The sequence below is a fragment of the Anser anser genome, assembly GCF_964211835.1.
Source record: "Anser anser genome assembly, chromosome: 21".
NCBI lineage: Eukaryota > Metazoa > Chordata > Aves > Anseriformes > Anatidae > Anser > Anser anser.
The window spans coordinates 2,812,548-2,830,761 of record NC_139742.1 but is presented as its reverse complement, the minus strand read 5'-3'; the positions used below and the strand labels follow the sequence as shown (position 1 = coordinate 2,830,761).

At 53.7% G+C, this 18,214-nt stretch overlaps 1 protein-coding gene across 1 annotated transcript in view; it reads right to left on the bottom strand.

The window, feature by feature from the left end:
- Nucleotides 1–5,056, bottom strand: part of LOC310884996 (discoidin domain-containing receptor 2-like) — a 60,364-nt gene extending 55,308 nt beyond the window's left edge. The window contains exon 1 of the mRNA XM_083807709.1: nucleotides 4,904–5,056. The gene's annotated coding sequence lies outside the window, so the exon portion shown is untranslated. The remainder of the gene's footprint in view (nucleotides 1–4,903) is intronic.
- Nucleotides 5,057–18,214: the final 13,158 nt, after the last annotated feature.

The window sequence follows — 18,214 nt, the reverse complement described above, 5'->3', positions numbered from 1 at the left end:
GACGCCAGCAGAAAAAGGGCCGGGGAATTAAGGCAGATGAGAGCTTTCCCTCGCTTGGGCTTAGCCCAGCGCCACACACGCTAAAGAGAGAAACAGAGCTGAGGAAAGATGAAATACTTCCTCGCTCTCCTGCTGCTGTCCAAGCAACAGGACCCAGCGCTCAGGAGCATCCCTTGGCACGCTTCGTATTCAGCGAGCTCTTTTTGGAGCACAAAGCCGTCCTGAAGACGGCTGCTTTCACAGCCTCTAGTGTTTTGCGTGTGCCATGAGGCCACTGGGCATGTGACTGGTGTGTTAAAGCTCCCTGGCTCCCCAGCCCAAGCTCAGATTCTTTCCCTACAAAATACACTGCATGAGCTCATCTGCAAGCAATCAGCCTGAGAAATCAGCTTGTTAAAGGAAGCTTCTAGGAAAGCAGAGATGTCTCCTGAGAATTTGGGGGCCTACACGGTTTTAACCAGTTTGTTAAACCCCAGCTGCTCTTCTCCCCATTGGGGTCACACAGCCCAGAAGCCATCTCTCCTCCCACACAGCTCCAGACACCAGGACGGTTTGCCGGCGCCTCACTGCAGCATCACGTTTTGAATCTCCGCAGCCTGCGAGCACTCACGTTTCTGTGCAAACTCTTTCACTTTAAGCAGGCTCTTAAGAGTGTAAGAAAAAGCTCTGAGCTGCAAGTTGAGCACCATCCGGAAAAGGAATCCATTAAAGAGGTGAGAGCAGTAACCTGGACGTAAGACAGTATTTTCTCCACTTCTGGATTCTGGACGTGTATCAGCACTTCCCCACAGCCAGCTCACAGATCCCAGGCGCTCCCACGGAGAGGAGCCACCGGCAGAGCGGGAGCTCTGAAGAGAAGTAAGGGAACGAGCTCCTGGAGAGCCACCTTCACTCTGAAGCTGATTCAAGTGATGCAGAAGAACTTTCCCCAAGCTTGCGGTGAAGCTCCAGGAGCATCCCCAAGCCCTACGCTCCGCCCTGTGCTACGTCCCCACAGGGACGCACGCTTTCCTTCCTGGTGAAAGCCTTGGGGAAGCGCGAGCAGAGCAAAGAGCCAGGAAGAAGCGCAGCAGCAGCTTCCCAGACTCCGCTATCTGCCCGTCTTTGCGGGGCCAGCTGCGCCTTGTTCCCTGAGGAGCACCACGGTGGTAGCAGAACAGGCAGCACCGCTCTTGTGCCTGCACATGCAGAACTGCAGCCCCTGAGCTTTCAGGAGAACAGGGACTGCTGCTCTGGAACCCCAAAGGGGAGGCAGGAGGATCAGACCTCCTTGCTTTTCACGTCTTTCCATGAAAGCTCTCACACCCTGCCTCAGCTCTCGGCCCCGACACCCAGGCAGCCCTTTCCTACCTGCCCCCAGCTGGTCATTCAAGTACTTGGAAATTTCTTCCTTGAAGTTCTTGGATAGAAATCGCTGTTCAATGTTCTACACAGCATACAGGAAGGAAAAAAAAAAAAAAGTTTGCCTGTTTCTAACAAGAGATCATGAGGAATGAATCCTTGGCTCTTCCCAGCCCGGGATTATTCCAAGGGAAGTGATTATTCACCACTTCCAGCGCCTATTTTCAATTCAATTCGCAAAAGTAACTGTTATGAAACAAGCAGAAGGAAGCAAAAATCAGAGGGGAAAGGTAAAATGCATTAATCACCATGAGAGCAGAGGATCAAGTTAACCACGCTGGGGCTGGGATCTCCCTCAGTTTGTCTCTTCACTAAAGTCACTCGCTAAGTACTAAAAAGATCAGCTCTGGCACAATCACTAGTTCTTGAAGTCATGGAGTCATTTAGACTGGAAAAGACCTCTGAGATCATCAAGTTCAGCCATGAACCCAGCCCTGCTGTCCACCGCTAAGCCATGTCCCCAGGCACCACATCTACATGACTTCTAAACACCTCCAGGGATGGTGATTCAACCACTCCAGAAATGACCATGAGAATCCCTGCGAGGGGCTTTGTTCTGTACAGGACGGGGTGACGGAGTCACAGTGTGACCGTCCTGGTCAACAGCGGCACCTTCTAGCTCCGAACGCGACTCAGCCTCACGCGAATTTGAAACGCTGCCCTAAAGAAACTGGTTCTTTAAGGAAAAAAATAGACCTTTAGCTCTGCTTGACTGCAAACATTCAGGCTACACAAAGTGTTGTGAGAGAAAAAAAAAAAGAAGTCTCCAAGTTCCTAATTTTGTAAGATTAAGAGCAGACACCCCCAAACGTACGCCAGCTACTAACCGCAAAGCGTCCTGCCCAGCAGAGGACCGCTGCCCCCATGTCCCTGGGCACGCACCTCGCGGTAAGGAGGGAGAGGGGGGGCAACACCACCGGGCTCGGCTGCTGCACCCCACAGTGCAGCTTCTCAATCAAATCATGGAGGAAAAGAAGGAGACTTTCCGGCTCAAGTTCCAACTCCTTTTTAAAAATCAGTTTATAACCACTAAAACAAACACAGTAAGAACAACCGTGCAGTAACCGGGAACCTGCAAAAACAGCTGCAGCGTAAGAGCAGTGCAGGCGGTGTTTGGCAAACAGGAGCAGAGACAAATGGCCCAAGGGGATGGCAGAACATTTAGGGAATAAGGGAACCAAGCAGCAAGCCCCACCCCGGGCCCACAGAGAACCTGCCTCGAGCCCATCCAGCCAGGGCGTGCCTGGCAGAGGCAGCCACCCCGTGCTGTGGGCGCTGGCTCCACGTGAGATCTGCCTCTCCTCTCAATGCCCCCCCCTTTCTGGATGCCCAAGCCTCTTCCATGCCTCTGACTTCCCTGGATGGTCTCAGGCCAGCTGAGAGCATCCACAGGGAGAGCACAGCACCTGGACATGCCGCTCCCTGCCCCGGTCGCTCACTCAAAGGGGCTCCAGGCTGTTACTCCATTACTCAAAAGCACTCACACGGGACATCCTTGATCCCGCCAGGGCCCCCACTGCGGGCAAACTCCCCAGGAAAGAACCATCTCGCAAGGAACACGGAACAAGCAGAGTGCTCCAAGACCCCGGTTCTTGGACATTTCAACCACTTTGAAGTTATTCGAGGACACCTGCAGCAACAGCAGCCAGCGACCACATCGGGTGGCACAGAGCTGCAGCAGCAAGCAGCGCTGCTACAGAAAAATCACCCCGTCCAGGACCCGTAGCACCTCTGCTCCAGCTGAGACAGCTCCAGGGTATTTGGAGAGAAAGGCAACTTTTTGCCACCATCTCCGTAGTGGCCGTTCAGGGCTGGAGGATCCAATCTCCACCCGGTTCCACCCATGGAACTGCCTCAAGCCCCAGCTGACAGTCGCGTGCTTTGAACACCCTCCTCCGTCACAAGCTGAGAGCTTTCAGTGACACCCAGGTGTTGTTCTTGGCTCTCCCTCCCTCACCACAGACCTCTCCATCTCCCTCATCTCACAGCCTCTCCAAGGCCGGGGCTGTCACTGTGTACAAACCAAATTCAGTGAAGATGTGCCAAAAAAATATAAAAAATAAAAAGTCTTCTTGGACAGCGAGGCAAATGAGAAAGAAGAAAGCTCCTGGGAAAGGCACGGAGCCCACGCCAGGGGAGGAGGAGGTCACCTGGGCAATTCCCAGGGCAGGAGAAGGAAACCGAGCCTCAGGGTCTCTCGTGGACGGCTCCTGAAAGTTGAAGACAGGGCAGCGATCTGACCGCAGCCTGCAGCCATCGGAAGGCCACGGAGCACTCGCTACCAGCAGAAAGCCAGCACACCCTGACATCTCCCGGGGGACAAGCACGCACCGGGGTAATAGAATTAGGTCTCATCAAAATGCAATTGCTTTCCTCGATTAGACACCAGAGGCCAGGACAAGCCACGAGAGGCACCGCAGCTAATTCCCGGGGAGCTCCTCGATGCCCCACGCGGCTGGGGGCGCTCAGCCGGCCGGGCAGCGGCGCCCTGCTAACGGGGCCGGGGGCTGCTGGAGGGGAGCGGGGCCCTGCCCGCACACCGCTGCTTCTGGCTCCAGCAGGGAACTGCTGCTACGCTTTTTACAATATATTTTTTTTTTCTTTTTCCAAAGGAGTCCATTAGAGACAGAAGAGCTCAGCATTTGAGACCGAAGCGTTTCAAAGCGCTGATTTATCTTTCAATCTCTGAGCACAAAAAGCAGTGAAACAGGAGTCTCGGTGTTGTTCCCTTGTAACATTTTTCCCCTTTCTACCCCAACAAAGCCAAGCACACAGAGTTCCACTTTATCACTCTTTCTTTTCTTTCCTCTTCCCTTTTGCGCTTAAAAATTCCACCAGAGGAGCAGACAAAAAAAACCAGGGTCACACTCTCGTATTTTATCTTTGCTTCTATCTCCCTCTGCCCCAAATTAACCCCCCCGAGAATCCTGACCAGCCGGAGAAACAAAACCACGCCAGGGACCCGGTGCAGAAAGGCAGAGGGGAACGCATTAACATCACCAGAAACCCAAACACCGAGCGGCAACCAGAGAAAAAAAAAAAAGCCCGAACAAAAGTTTAAAAGCGATGCTTTCCCACAGAACCCTACTTAAGGAGGGGAAAAGAAAAAGAAATAAAGAAAAAAAAAAAAAGGAATGCTTTCAGAAAGGGGGAAAAAAACCACAAGGCAGCCGAGGAGCCAAGGCAGCCAGCCCTGTGCGTGCCACCCCCAGCCCCGAGGGGAACGCGGCTCCGGGGGCGGGAGGCAACCGAGGCCCCGGGGCCGCTCCGAGGGGCCCCGGCCGTGCCCCAGAGCCCGGCCCGGCCGCCAGGAGCCGCCGCCGGCCCCGGGAGGGCGCAGCGGGGCCTACGGCGGGCACCGAGCCCCCGGCTCGGCCGCCGCTCCCCGCCCCGGGCCCCGCACCGAGCGCCGCGGGCTGCCGGCGGGGGGGGGCGGAGCGGAGCCGCCCCGGGCAGCGCCTCCCCCGGTGGTGGCGGCGCGGGGCCGGGCGCTGCCGCTTACCTGAGGGCCCGGCCGGCGGCTGCGGGCGGCCGCGCTGCGTCCCGGCCCCTTTCGGCCGCCGGGAGGGCGAGGGCGGGGGCGGCCGCGGCTTCGCCGCTCTTAAAGCGACAGCCCGCGGGCGGCGGGGGCTGCCGGGGCGGCGGGGGCTGCCGGGGCCGCGGCGCTGAGGGAGGGAACGGGGGGAGCGGCCGCTGCTGGGGCACGGAGCGGGGCCGGCTCGGGGCCCCCGGGAGCGTCGTCTCTCGGTGCCTCGATAAGGCCGGGCTGTGCCCTGTGCCTGTGCCTGCTGCGTGCCTCGGGGCGCTGCGTGCCTCTGTGCTCTGCAGGGCTGAGCTCTGTGTCCCCATGTCTCTCATCAGACCTCAGGGCTGAGCTCTGTGTCCCCATGTCCCTCATCACACCTCAGGGCTGAGCACTGTGTCCCTCTGTGCTCTGCAGGGCTGAGCTCTGTGTCCCCATGTCCCTCATCAGACCTCAGGGCTGAGCACTGTGTCCCTCTGTGCTCTGCAGGGCTGAGCTCTGTGTCCCCATGTCCCTCATCAGACCTCAGGGCTGAGCTCTGTGTCCCTCCGTGCTCCACAGGGCTGAGCACCGTATCCCTCTGTGCTCCGCAGGGCTGAGCACCGTGTCCCTCAGTGCACCTCAGGGCTGAGCTCTGTGTCCCCATGGCCCTCATCACACCTCAGTGCTGAGCCCTGTATCCCTCAGTACACCTCAGGGCTGGACCCATGACCCTCAGTGCACCTCAGGGCTGAGCACCGTGTCCCCATGGCCCTCAGCACTCCTCAGGGCTGAGCCCCATGTCTCCCGTGTGCCTCAGGGCACCTCAGAGCTGAGCCCTGTGTCCCTCAAGTGCTTCACTGCCTTGTTGTGTCCTTGTGTGCCCCAGGGCACCACCGTGTCCCCATGTGCCTCAGCACACCTCAGGGCTGAGCCCCGTGTCCCCTGTGTGCCTTGCAGCCCTGTTGTGTCCTCACATGCCTCAGGGTGCGCCATGTTCCCTGGTGACCCCTTGCGCCTCAGGGTCTAGCTGTGTTTCCCGGTGCACCTCACATGCCTGCCATGGCCTAAGTTACCTCGTGTATCCCATGGCACTGCTGGGTCACCCGTGTATCTCAGGGCCCTGCCATGTCCCTGGGCTATTGCTTCATACCCCGCGCTACCCCTGGTCACTGCTGTGTCCCCAAGGGCTCCCATCACTGCCCTGGTGCCAGCATGTTCCCCACCACCCCCAGCACACTCCTTAGGCAGGCTGGAAGAGGAGACACTGCACTAGGGTAACCCTGTGGTCTTCATCACCTAGTGCTTGGTTTCCTGTAAATGATTTTCACTCTTGTTTTTTTTTTGGTTGGTTGGTTGGTTTTTTTTGCTGAGTGAACAGCAAACCCAGCTTCGACCCATTTTCGATTTCATGGATCTTAGCTGTAGAATGTCTCTTTAACACTGAGGCAAGGAGAGGCATGGGCTTGGGTGTGGTTTCACTAGGTCCTTCATTTGTTTATTGATTCCACGTCATTTTCCTCCACTTTTGTCTTCTCCAGTTGTACTTGCAGTAGTCTTTTCAGGCTCCCCTTTTCTCGACATCCAGCTGTGCAACACAGTGCGTAGGATTGCGGTGAGGCCATGCAACCCAGCTACGAAAACTCATTTTAATATTTCATCCATTACACTCCTGAGACACCATCAGTGTGACAGGCGGGATTAGAGGGAGCCAGAGGGTGAATAATGTGTCTAATGAAAGCAGCTGTGTTTACAGTTCCCATGGCACGCCTCCGCACGCATTGCTGCCCCTCGCGCCCAGCGAGGAGAGGAGCTCCTGCCTTGGGCAGAGGCGAAAGCCTGACGCAGATCTCTCTGTTATGGTGCCGGAGACTGGGTCCCCACTAGCAAGGTTGAGAACAATCTGTTTGTGTGTCCATCAGAAAAAAAAAATATTGAGTCACTGTGGGATGAGCCACTGTGCCCACTCTGGGATGGCCTTGTGGACTGGGAGTCACAAGGGTGTTGTAGGATCGGGGACACAGGGCAGGCGAAGCCCTTTTGGAGTGGCTTTGGTGTGCTGCATCTTGCAACATGCCTGGTCCTGAAGGATGTATCCATAGCACTAATGAAACAGCTCCTGGGGACACTGCTGGGCACAGGAGAGTTATTATGTGTAATGTCAAACTGAGCTGGGATAGCGCATCCATCGCTCTCCCCGGGGACATTCCCAGGCAAGGCACAGGGCAGGAATGCCCAGAGACTGCCCTCAATACACATCTGGCTGCTGTTTGCTTTAAAGGCCGAGAGATTTTACCAGCAGGGACACGTGCTGGAGCAAAGGTCCCTGTGCCAGCGGGACTGGGAGGCTCCAGGGCAGCAGGAAGGGGGCTGAGGTGGTCCAAAGAGCCTTGGATAAAGAGAGAGGTTGGAGGAAGGGGAGGTTTGAGGATAGAGGGGCTGGGGATGTTGTGTGGATTGGGAAGGCTCTGGAGCGGGCAGAGCAAGGAACTGGGAGCTGTGGGAAGGGATGGAGAGTGACACAGGCTGACAGACTTCAAGGGGAGGTGGAGGCCTCCAGGGCGACACAGCTGGCGTCTGCTAAAAGTGCAGGACTGGATCCCAGCATGTCCTGGCTGCAGAGCCTGTCTGGATATGCTGCTCTGAGACTGGAGCAGACACGTTGTACCTCCAGGGCACCACAGGGCTCCCAGATCCGTCCTTCTGGGCTGCCCTGTCCCCCACCAGCTCGGCTGGAGCTAATGAGTGTAACTGTGAACTGACGTGGTGACGTGCATGCCTGGGGGCAGCCACGAGAGGACTGGGTTAGGGTCGGCTGCGCAGCAGCACTCGCACCACCATGCCACAGAGCAGGGACATGGGCTCCTGGCAGCGTCCTTCACTCCAGCCCTCGGCCTGAGCAGAACCTGTCCACGTTACAGCCTGCCAAAACAAGTGTTGGAGCAAACAGGAACTTACCAGGTGGGTGTAGGGGCTGACCACAACATGAAATGCTGGACTGCATGCAACAGACTGGCTGTGATGTTCGTTTTTGCATTTAGCTCATTCAAGTCGCCAGGTCTGAAATGAATTTTCCTTGGTTGCATAGGCTTAGGCTGCTGATGGCTGGCCTGGAAGTTGGTTGAAAATGGCCTCTGTTACATCTGCATTGCCTGTATCTCAGCTCACCGTCCCGTGACATAAGGAACGATGAACTACCCCGCCTGTAAGACTCAGTGATTTTTTTTTAATATATATTTAAGGGGTCTCTGTATCTGCTGGTTTACATTCCAGCACACTCATTTGTTTTGACAGATTCTGCTTTCCCACCAAATCAGCTCTCAGCAAGGTAGCGATAGCATCTTCAGCATTTCTTGCAGATGCGGCATTGCAGGTTCATATTCGGGTGTCTAAAACACCACAGGCCACTCTTGTGGGTCCTGCTCAGGTTCTGTCTCTGCTGCCCTCTCGTGATGCCTTTGGGATGCGCTGCAGGAAAGTCCTTGCTCACCAAATTTGCAGTCAGCTCGGAAAGATTTCAACCCGCCCGCCATTGCTGAACGACCTTTACATTTTCAACAGCCTTTACTATTTCATGAGCTTACAAAACTCCACATTTTGTCATTCCCCGTGATTGCACGTCTTCCCCAGCACCTCACAGGGGATGTGGAGCCCCACTGCAGGACTGACCCTGGACCACCACTCACAGACATCATGTCCCAGCAGCTTTCTCCAGACAGTTCCCTGGCTGCACACTGACCGATTGCTCTTTTTTTCTTTTTTTTTTTTTTTCATTTGAAATTAAGTAGCCAAGTTCTGTTGGTGATTCAGCTTTTTCTTTTTCTTTTTTTTTTTTTGAGGTAAGCAGGTCTCTTTGTAACTGCCATGAGCTGCAGCACCCTACAGTACTGTGTTTTGGCCTGCAGTGCTGTTCTTGGCTTTTCCACACCTCTTCTGCAATCTCTGCACATGCAATCCAGCTTCCTTCCACTCACGGGTCACGTGCAGCTGCTCTAGGTCATTACAAAACATTTGAGTTTTGTTCTTATCAGGGCCTGAGGAACTAATTGCTATTTCCGTGAAAAGACCTGCTTTCTGAGACAAGTGAGTCACACCAGCTGGCTGTCATGGAAATGATCTGAATTAAGCTCCAGGTGATGGGGTGAGGTTGGCCAAGGAGGTGGTGGGATCTCCATGCCTGGAGATTTTGAAAGTCTGTCTAGACACAGCTTTGAGTAGATCAGCAAAACTTGGAAGTTGTCCTGCAGAGTGAGAGGTTGGGGTGGAGGTCTGAAGGGCAAGGCTGGGGCTGCAAAACCAGAGCGTGGTCTTATGGGACCGACCCTCATGGGCCAAGCCCTGCCACGCAAGATACACATGGCTGGAGCATGGGCCATGGCTTGGGGAAGGGTTTCCAGGTGGCATTTCCCAGGTCCGGGCTCAGGGGCAGACTCTTCTCAGGGTGCTGGGCTGGGGAAATCCCAGCCGTGACTTATGCAGACTTCTTTGAGATGCATAATTAGAGGAGCTGAATCCCAGCCTCAGGGAATGAGTGATAAAACAAACTAGGATACTCAGAGCAGCTTCCACTGAAAGTCCTGGGCTCTTCGTTTCCAGCAAGGAGATATGAGTGTCTCTTTGCTACAAGCCCTATGGCCAGACAAGGAGAAGAAGCAGGTCCTGAGCCTGGAATTTCTTTATTCCTAACTCAAGGAGCCTGTCCGTGTCTGGGAAGCAGCAGCCCCTCTCTGAGCTGCACCTCACTATGTGGACCCCAGATGCAATCACATTTACTCTGTTCAGAAAAATCTGGGGTCATGCTGCCCTGGACCAGTCACTAATCCCATCCTTCACACAGAACTACACTGCACTGCTATATTCCCAGAAACACTTTGATAAACACATGGTGGAAGTGTTGGCTAGAAGAGACCTCTGATGATCTCTGGATCATCCTCCCCCTTGAGCAGCCCTCTTTCCCAGCAGCTTCTATGGTTTCCTTCAGGGATCTCCCAGCTTTTTCCCAAGATGATATCTCACCCCAGTGCTCTGGTTCTCGTTGTCACCTGGGTCTCTGAACCCTCTCCTGGTTCTGGGCACCAGCAAGTCTGTTCCCAAGCCCTGCTGTGGTGCTGACCCCACTATTTCTGCTGTTTTGTCAGTTTTATTTCCCCAGGATGGTCAGCAGATTTGAGGGTGCAGCAGGGAGACAACTCTTAATGTTAAAGTTTCAGTTGACACATGTTGTGAAAGTCTGATCTTAACAGTTTTATTCCTACAGCATTACAGAGGGAGAAAATCACACAGGATTTTTGCACTCTCCTAGCTTTCTTCTAATATGTGAGAGCTGACACCAAATTACAACATGCAAACAGAGGCACTGAAGGAAGTTATACAACAGTCACAGAAAGGTTAGCACAGTACAAACCCGATGCAGGCATACAAATGTAATGCCTGCAGCCTTTTGTTACAGCTTGTGGAAGTCCCATCTCTAATTGCAGTCACAAATGGATCAGCATTAAAAACTGCATGGCTCTTGCTGCAGCCCCGGGCTTGCTTCGATGCCTCCTCTGGTTACCGCTGGCCCCGTGTCACCATCCAGAGTCCTCGTGTCCCCTTGAGGGGTGCAGGAGTTCACAAGGGCACCTGTGCTGCTGACGGTGCCCCAGCAGCTGGTGTCCAAGAGCAGGAGCAGGACAGCTTCTCGCACGCAGCTCAGTGCTCTGCACGGGAGAAACCAGTCAAGCATTGCCTGCAGAAGGTGTGTGGCTGTCTCCTGGCTTGTTGTGGCACATCTGCTGTGGTCTGCATGAGAGGTTGGTGCTCGTAAGCCGATGAGAAAGTGATCTCCAGGGCCTCTGAAATGGCTCTGTCTTCTCTGGAGCTGTTTGCTGCTGCCCCGAGCTGTGAAGCCGGCAGTACTGCTGGTGCGCAGAGCGGCTGCTGCCTGGGACCTTTTCCGCCAGCCAGTCTCTCTTGCTCAGGCTCCTCGGTTAGGACCTGCACGAGGATGATGCCAACACAGAAGAGCAGCCAACGCTTGACTAGGTCTTTCTCCGGGCGTGGCAAATATTTTCTCACCCGGGCTGGGTACAGCACCTTCCTGGCTTTCCTGCTTCGCTTTGTTGGAAGGCCTGGAGGTCTCCCGACAGCTCGGACAGCAAGCATCGGCCCAGACAGACTTTCTGAATTGTTTTTCAGCAGATCTGTGCTGGAGAAAATATTTTCTCCCGTGTAAGACAGCATGTCCTTAGCAGCCTGTCGGGGTAGCTCAGAAAGCTGGGAGAATTGTATGGAAATCTCTCTCTGCTTAAAGATGGTTTTAATTGAAAAAGCAGACTGATGAAATAATATTAAGAAATATTATTAATAACAACAGCGCTTTTATTCGTTCTCGTTAACGCAAATAATGCAGAACCCCAGAGCTGAACTCTTGGAGTGATTTATGCTTCTTTATGGGGAGCTGTTCTTTGATTTCTCTCCCTACTCCTACCCGTGCTATAAATACCAACTTTGATGAGTGAAGTTGTCATGGGAGGAGCTCGGCTGACTCACAAACCGCCCAGGAATGTCTCTGCCCCCAGCACCCCATACCTGCCCACGGGCACACGCTGCTAACAGAAGGCTGAGAGCATGCTCCAAATTTTCTCCTTCCCAGTTCTGCTCCCCTGTGTTACAGCTGTCTATCAAGGCTTTGCCTCAAGACATTTTGGTGCTTTTGAGAGCGTAGCCTTCATTAAACTCCACAAATCTGCTATAAAGAACAGAAACGGAGTCTGAGGACAGGTAAACTCTCAGCTGCCTTCCCAATCCATCCGCCAGCATGGCTGGAGGGGTGCATTTGACCCCAGTTTCTGTTATGACCCTGTGCAATCTCAGCACTATGCCCCAGAAGATGAGCACCTCAGCACTTGCTCTGGCAAGCTCAATCCCAGATATGCCCAGAAAAGGAAAAAATAACACTTGTGTTCAAATTCTTTGTGCCTTATGATGACTAAACAGAGCCTGAAAGGGCTGGGTGCCCACAAACCTTCTGGAGAGGTCTCCACAGCTCTCCATGGGATCTTTGTGATGAAGTTAGAAGATTTAGCTGCTAACTTCATGTATGTTTGTTGGCATGGGGTACCTCGCGCTCACATCTGCCAGCGCAGGTGGGAATGAAAAGTGGGCTCCTGCAAAATGTCTTTGGCAATCAGCTATGGGATAGCCAATGTAAAACCCAATATAACTTGATCTCTGCAAGGTCTTCTCAGGCAGCCTGTAGTCACCACAAAAAAGCACGTCCAAAGGGCACAAATTCACTTTAAAACTGTTTTGGGCTCTGTAGCATAACCTGCTTGACCCTTCTTGGAGGAACAAAACGGTGGTTGGCTTTAAGTTGCAGGGCATCCAACTCCTACCTTATAAAGCACCATCATGTCACTGCTGTGGTGATGTGAACACTCCCATGGGGGTGATCCCACTGGAAACCAGGTCTTGGGCAGAAACAAAATTTAGCTACCAAGGCAGAGACTCCAACCTGTGGAGTCCCATTTCCAGGTCTCTGTGCCACCCAGATGCAGGAGCTCCATGAGGCAACACCGCCTGTGGCTTTTGCCATCAACCCTAACCCCATTTAAACCAAATGCCGGAGCCAGTGACTTGCCTCAAGACACTTGCACCTGCAAAATGCCTTCCTGAGGGCAGTCACACTGCCCAGGCATGTGTTTAAACCTGAGACACAACTGGGGTGTAAAGACAGATTTTGGTGGCCTTTGGTGGTCATTTTTCCCCTATAAGACAAAGAACAGAGGGTTGGGAAACAGAAATCGCTGCCTCCACAATCACCTAATCATTGTCAGTTCACAGGAGGACAACTCCTAAGATGTAAGGAATCCTTTCAAGCAGCCTCTTTAGCCATTACCTCTCATGGACACTGGTCAGAGCGGGGTGAAATGGGTCTTCCTTCCCCTGATGGCTAAACACGGGCCCCACAGCAGCATCCGAGCCCTGCCGGGCATCTGCCTCCCACGGCTGGTGCAAAATCCCTGCAAAATCATCAGGAAGCACCTAAGTCATGCAGGTGGTTTAGAAGAAGCACGCGATAAAAGCATTTTTCATGTGGGGTTGTTGCTGCTTTGCCCTGTGGTGCCTGAGCCCTTGGACCCGCCCTGGTCCCCGCACGCGAATGAGTCAGGCTGGGGATTAGTAAGGAATCCTCCCGCTGCCGGGACGTGGGCTTCAGGCCTGCTCGACTCAGCTCGGAGGGCAAAGTGGTGCAGGCAACTGCCCAAACCAGGCACCAAATGCACCCGGGCGTTGGCTGGATGGTGGATGTCAAAAGCCCAAATCAAACATTTGGTGGTACAGTCAATCCCATTTGTTTGAGCCAGGGTCATCCCCACGCAGAGAGGCAGATCAATGTAGTTTCTTCCAGCCCTGTCCCACCATGAGCTGTGTTTATCTCGGTGCAGGTAATGGGCAGCTCCCAGTGGCCAGGAATGTAGCCTGTCCAGAAGCTGTCCCCGGTTCTGTCACCAGCGGCATCACTTTGTGTTAATCACCCAGAGGTTTCTCAGTGAGGTTCCACATCCTGCACCTCTCGTGCACCTAGCCCATCTCACCAGCACTGCCCAGCACCCAGCTGTAGGAATGTGAGTAATAACCCAACCTCAAAACGAGCCCCAGAAATAGGGGTCCCTACCTGTAGGGACAAATCCTCTCCTTATTGGCAATCATCATTACCCATTAGCTTATCATGTGAGTATGATTACACAAGGATGTATTTATAACTCCCAGGTGAGCTTGTCCAAGCAGGTCACTGGATCCTCCTCAAATGAGAAGAACTAAGATGAATCAGCACTGCACAAAGCAGATCTTCTGCCCACCAGGTGCAAGGAGATGAAAAAACAATTTTTGTTGAACTGGATCCAAAGAATTGAACGTTATCCATCCCGTCTAATCCAGAGACTTCAGTGCATTTCACCAATGGATCACCAAGGCCAAAAAATGAGCCTTGGATGCATCAGGAGCAGCATTCAGAGGTGGAGGTGATGGATCCTTGGCATAAGCATGCAACCCTAAAGGCCCCAGCATGGGTAATGGGACTGACAGAACGGGTGTGGAGCAGCTTTTGCAGCTGAGGATGGAGCCCATAGCACTGAACGAGCTGAGGACACTGGGTCGCGTCAGGCCAAGGCGTTCCGCAGTGTTCAGTTCTGTGTTCTGACCTCAAGACATCCGAGAATCACGGTGCTGTTTGTGCTAGGCAAGTTTGCAGGGAGGGGCAGAAACTCTCATTACATCATCTGAAATAGTTGGGATAAACCCAAGGTCTGAGGCACATGAGCCCTTTTTTGCATCGGAGAGATAAGCAACAACCTCGAAGCCAAGGACCAGCTCACACTCAAAGCAAAAGCTCAACGCTGACTTTCCAAGGCCCCAGCAGCACCCGGAGAAATGGCAGGACCCTGATGAAGGCAAAGCAAGCCCATGACTCAGAAACCTTCATCCCACAGGGAAGAAATATATGAAGTCATCTCAGGAAGAACTAGGTGGTTTGCTGCGATATATCAGAAACAGCATGCCAAATTGTAGTAGTGCCAAACAGCACCAGATAACAGGGGTACACAGGGTACATGCCATGCCTTTAGTTGCAGCCTCTGAAAAGTTACCGGGAAATTAAGAGTTGGGAAAACATGGAAGCTGGGGGAACATGGCACCAAGCATCCCCTGATTTCAGACAGTCGTGTCAGCAACTCTTTTTGTAGTTGCACACAGCTGTTGCTATTTAAGAAGTTTAAGAGGGAAACCATTCAGATCCAAGAGTATCTTTCTCCAGGTTTGTGGGTTTTTTTTTTTGTCTGTTTGTTTTTCTGTTTTGTTTTGTTTTTCTTAGAAGACCAGGTAAGACACCACCACATGGGGTTGATTTGAGTGAGAGCATTTGGCTAGCATGGCAAGTTACAGGAGCAGGAGAGGGGCAAAACAGGTTGTCAGCTGCGGTTAATGATTTACCTCTCCCTTTACATATCAGCTGCTGACCACAAAAATGCCCACTGCACACACGTCTCTCAGGGGTCAGGTGCTGGGATCCAGTGCAGGATGGGTTTCTGAGGACTCTTCCTTCTGGTGAAGCTGGGGCTAACGCCAAAAGTTAGAAGAAAACAAAAACTGTGGAGAACTGGTGAGGTGCCCCACTCTGGAGCACATCGGTGGGAAGAAGACTACGGTCCCTGCAGGCTTGTCCCCAGGGTTGAGTCCCTGTAGGGCGATGCACGATTAACAATAAAAGCTGAATGCAGGGCAAGATGGTTTGGTGGAACTCACGCTGTCCTAGGCAGATGATATTGGGTGAGGATGCCTGGGTACCGTGGCAGGGCACCTGGGGGTTGGATGCGGTGCTGGTGGCTTCCATCAGCAGCACACTGAGATTGCTGCATCAAGGATTGCAGAGCTGCACTGGGCTGGCATAACCTGGGGGCTGCAAGGGCATCGCATGGCCCCAGGGTCCTGACCCTGCCCGGGGAGCACAGAGCAGGAGCCATGGCTCACGGAAGGGTTTCCAGGTGGCACTTCCCAGGTCTGGGCTCTGGGACGGGCTCTTCCCAGAGTGCTGGGCTTGGGAAATCCCAGCCCCGACTCACTGCTTTCTCAGGATGCATAATTAGGAGAGCTGAATCCCAGCCTCGGGGATCAGTTGATAAAAAAAACTACCCAAGAAGCTCAATGTCAATAAACTCAGAACAGCATCCACTGAAAACCCCGGACTGCGCACATCCAGCACATGGCCAGGAGCAGCTCTTTTCAGTGATCCCCACAGAGGAGGAGGAGGAGCAGGAGCTGATGCTAAGCCCCATGGCAGAGCTCTGCATCTGCCCAGTGACCCAGGGAGCAAGAGGGTCTGGAACTGCGCAGCAGAAAGCTGCCCCTTCTGCAGCATTGCTGCCAGTCCTCTGAGGTGGCTCCACATGTACCCTGTAAAATCAAATCCAAAAACTATTAATAAACTGAAAGGTTAAGGAAAAGTGGAGGGAAAGTAAACGGAGTTCTAGCCTGGTTTAGTTAAACGATTAACTCTGCATACTCTGCTCTTAGTGCCGGTTGATTCCCTCATCCTCTAATTCACCCCACTTGGGAAATCAGTCCCTTTGGGAAGGTTGCTGATCTCACCACACTTCCCCAGCCTGGCTCTTTTCAGATACAGGTGCCTGAAACTTTGCACCTAAACCCAGGTATTTTACAAACCCAAATGCACCCACTAGAGAGGTGTAACAATAAGCTGGTGCAATCTCTGTGAAGAGACCAGCTGTCTGCTGGGCAGGACAAAGCTACAGCTGAGCCATTGGCAGGCACCAAGGGGTGACAGAAGACAAGCAAAACAGGAGCTTGTGAGCCCACCAAGGCCAAGCCCTGCTCAAGCATCCTCTTCCATCCCCCAGCTCAATGGCACCAATTCTGCAGCTGCAGTCATCAACCCGTTTTGGTGCTCTGCTGCCGCAGCAATTTTCCTGCACTTTAACCTAACCCACGTTCTCCGGAGCTGACTCCACGCCCTGTATGAGGAGAGCCTGGCAAACCGAGCCCCGTTGTCTCCTTCCCATCTTTTGCATATTTGAAAGCTCTTATCGTGTTTCACCTGAAACTTTTCCCCTGCCACAGTTCATGTCTGTGGGCACGATGGCTCGCGCGATGCAGCCCCAGGCTCCCTCCTGCCAGGGTGCCCAAATAAGGCCCCCGCACACCAGCCGCAGCCCCGCATTACTTCATCCCTTGTATATGCAACACACCTATTTATACATTTTAATGGGATGCTTGCCTTTCCTGCAGCCCCATGGTGTTATTGCTGGCGTGGCGGTGCCCCAGGGCTGTTCTCCTTCCAGCCCTTCGCTCTCCCATCCCGCGACGTGCACTCGCTCGCTCCTGCCCTCCCCTGCTGCTCCTTCTGCCAGACCTCACTCCGGGTTGCCCATCCAAACAGCGTCCCACAGGGACCCAGCTCTGGAAAGCTCCTTCCAGTCCATCCCAATAACAGCTACTAACAGATATTCTCCAAATACCCCAATAAAGGAGAAAATTAAACTCTGGTGTCATAACTTGGAAGATGTTGGGTGTTACTTCTCCCTTGTTTGCTATGTGCTTGCTGCTAATATATTTGCTCCTGTATTTCCCTGGGCCTTCCCACCCTTCCCAAGGGGGTGCTCCTTTCCCCTCAGCCTCTTGGCATCCCACCCCACCTCCGTGCAGTCTCACAAGCTGTTGCAGTTTCCTCTGCATTAATTTCCTCCAATGAATTTCATCACCCACAGCTGCTGGGAAACCCCAGCTGAGCTGTTCTCAATTTCTTTTCCCCTACTGCAGCCCAGCACATGAGCAAAGTTTGCTTTCCCAGCTGCAACTACAGTGTTTCGTGAAGACTACGGGGAGAAACACCTTGAAGCACTGAACCTTCTAGGGTTCATCATCAGTTTTACGTTCCTCTGTGCAGGACAAGCATATCTGGGGACTGCCTTACTCTTGCCCTTGCACCCCCTACAAGTGGTGCCCCAGTTTGCATCCGTCTGCAAGCACTGCTCAAGTGCTCCAGGCCGATGTCACACCTCATCTGCAGTTCTTTGTAGAGCCATCACGGCCACAGGCACCGGCCAGCGAGGACAAGGTCCCTCTGGGTGGCACCGAGGGCGTGCACGCTGCGGGAGGAGCAGCTCTGGTGGCACTGGTGGCATTTGGGGACTGGTACGGCTGGCACATTTCTGTGGTGCAGCACCACCACTGGATCATTGTCCCATGGTGAAAAAAAAACAACAGGGGGGGGGGGGGGGCTCAGCCTCATCAGCCAGCACCCACCTCCGGAGGCAGCTTTAGGCAGGCTCTGATGGATGGAGCCAGCTCGGATTAGCTCCTTTTTAAGAACACTTGAACACAAACCCCTTCTCCTGGAAGCAGCTGAAGTTATTCAGAGCCCACGCAGAATGCGTGCGTGCCCCCGCTTCCTCAGGCTGGAGCTGGGCCATATTCATGGAGAAATGCAGGGAAAACCCCAACCACCTACCGAGAGCCCAGACTGCATGGAGGGGGCTGGGGACACCCCTGGGACAGGGGTGCCCTGCACAGCTTGGCAAGGACATCTCCTGCACCTGGAGGGAAATGAGATGACTTTGGGATGGGGCACGGAGCCCAGCCGGGCTGCCCACAGCCTGCATTGGGATTTGCCCCAGGGATTTGTCCCACAACCCAAAGCCAGGCTGCTTTGTCAGGGAAGGGGGTGAAGGTATCTGAGGCCAGGCGTCCCCCATCTCGGGGGGTTCCTCTGGGGAAATGGGAGGGGTTCTGCCAACGCGGGTCACACCCCAGACC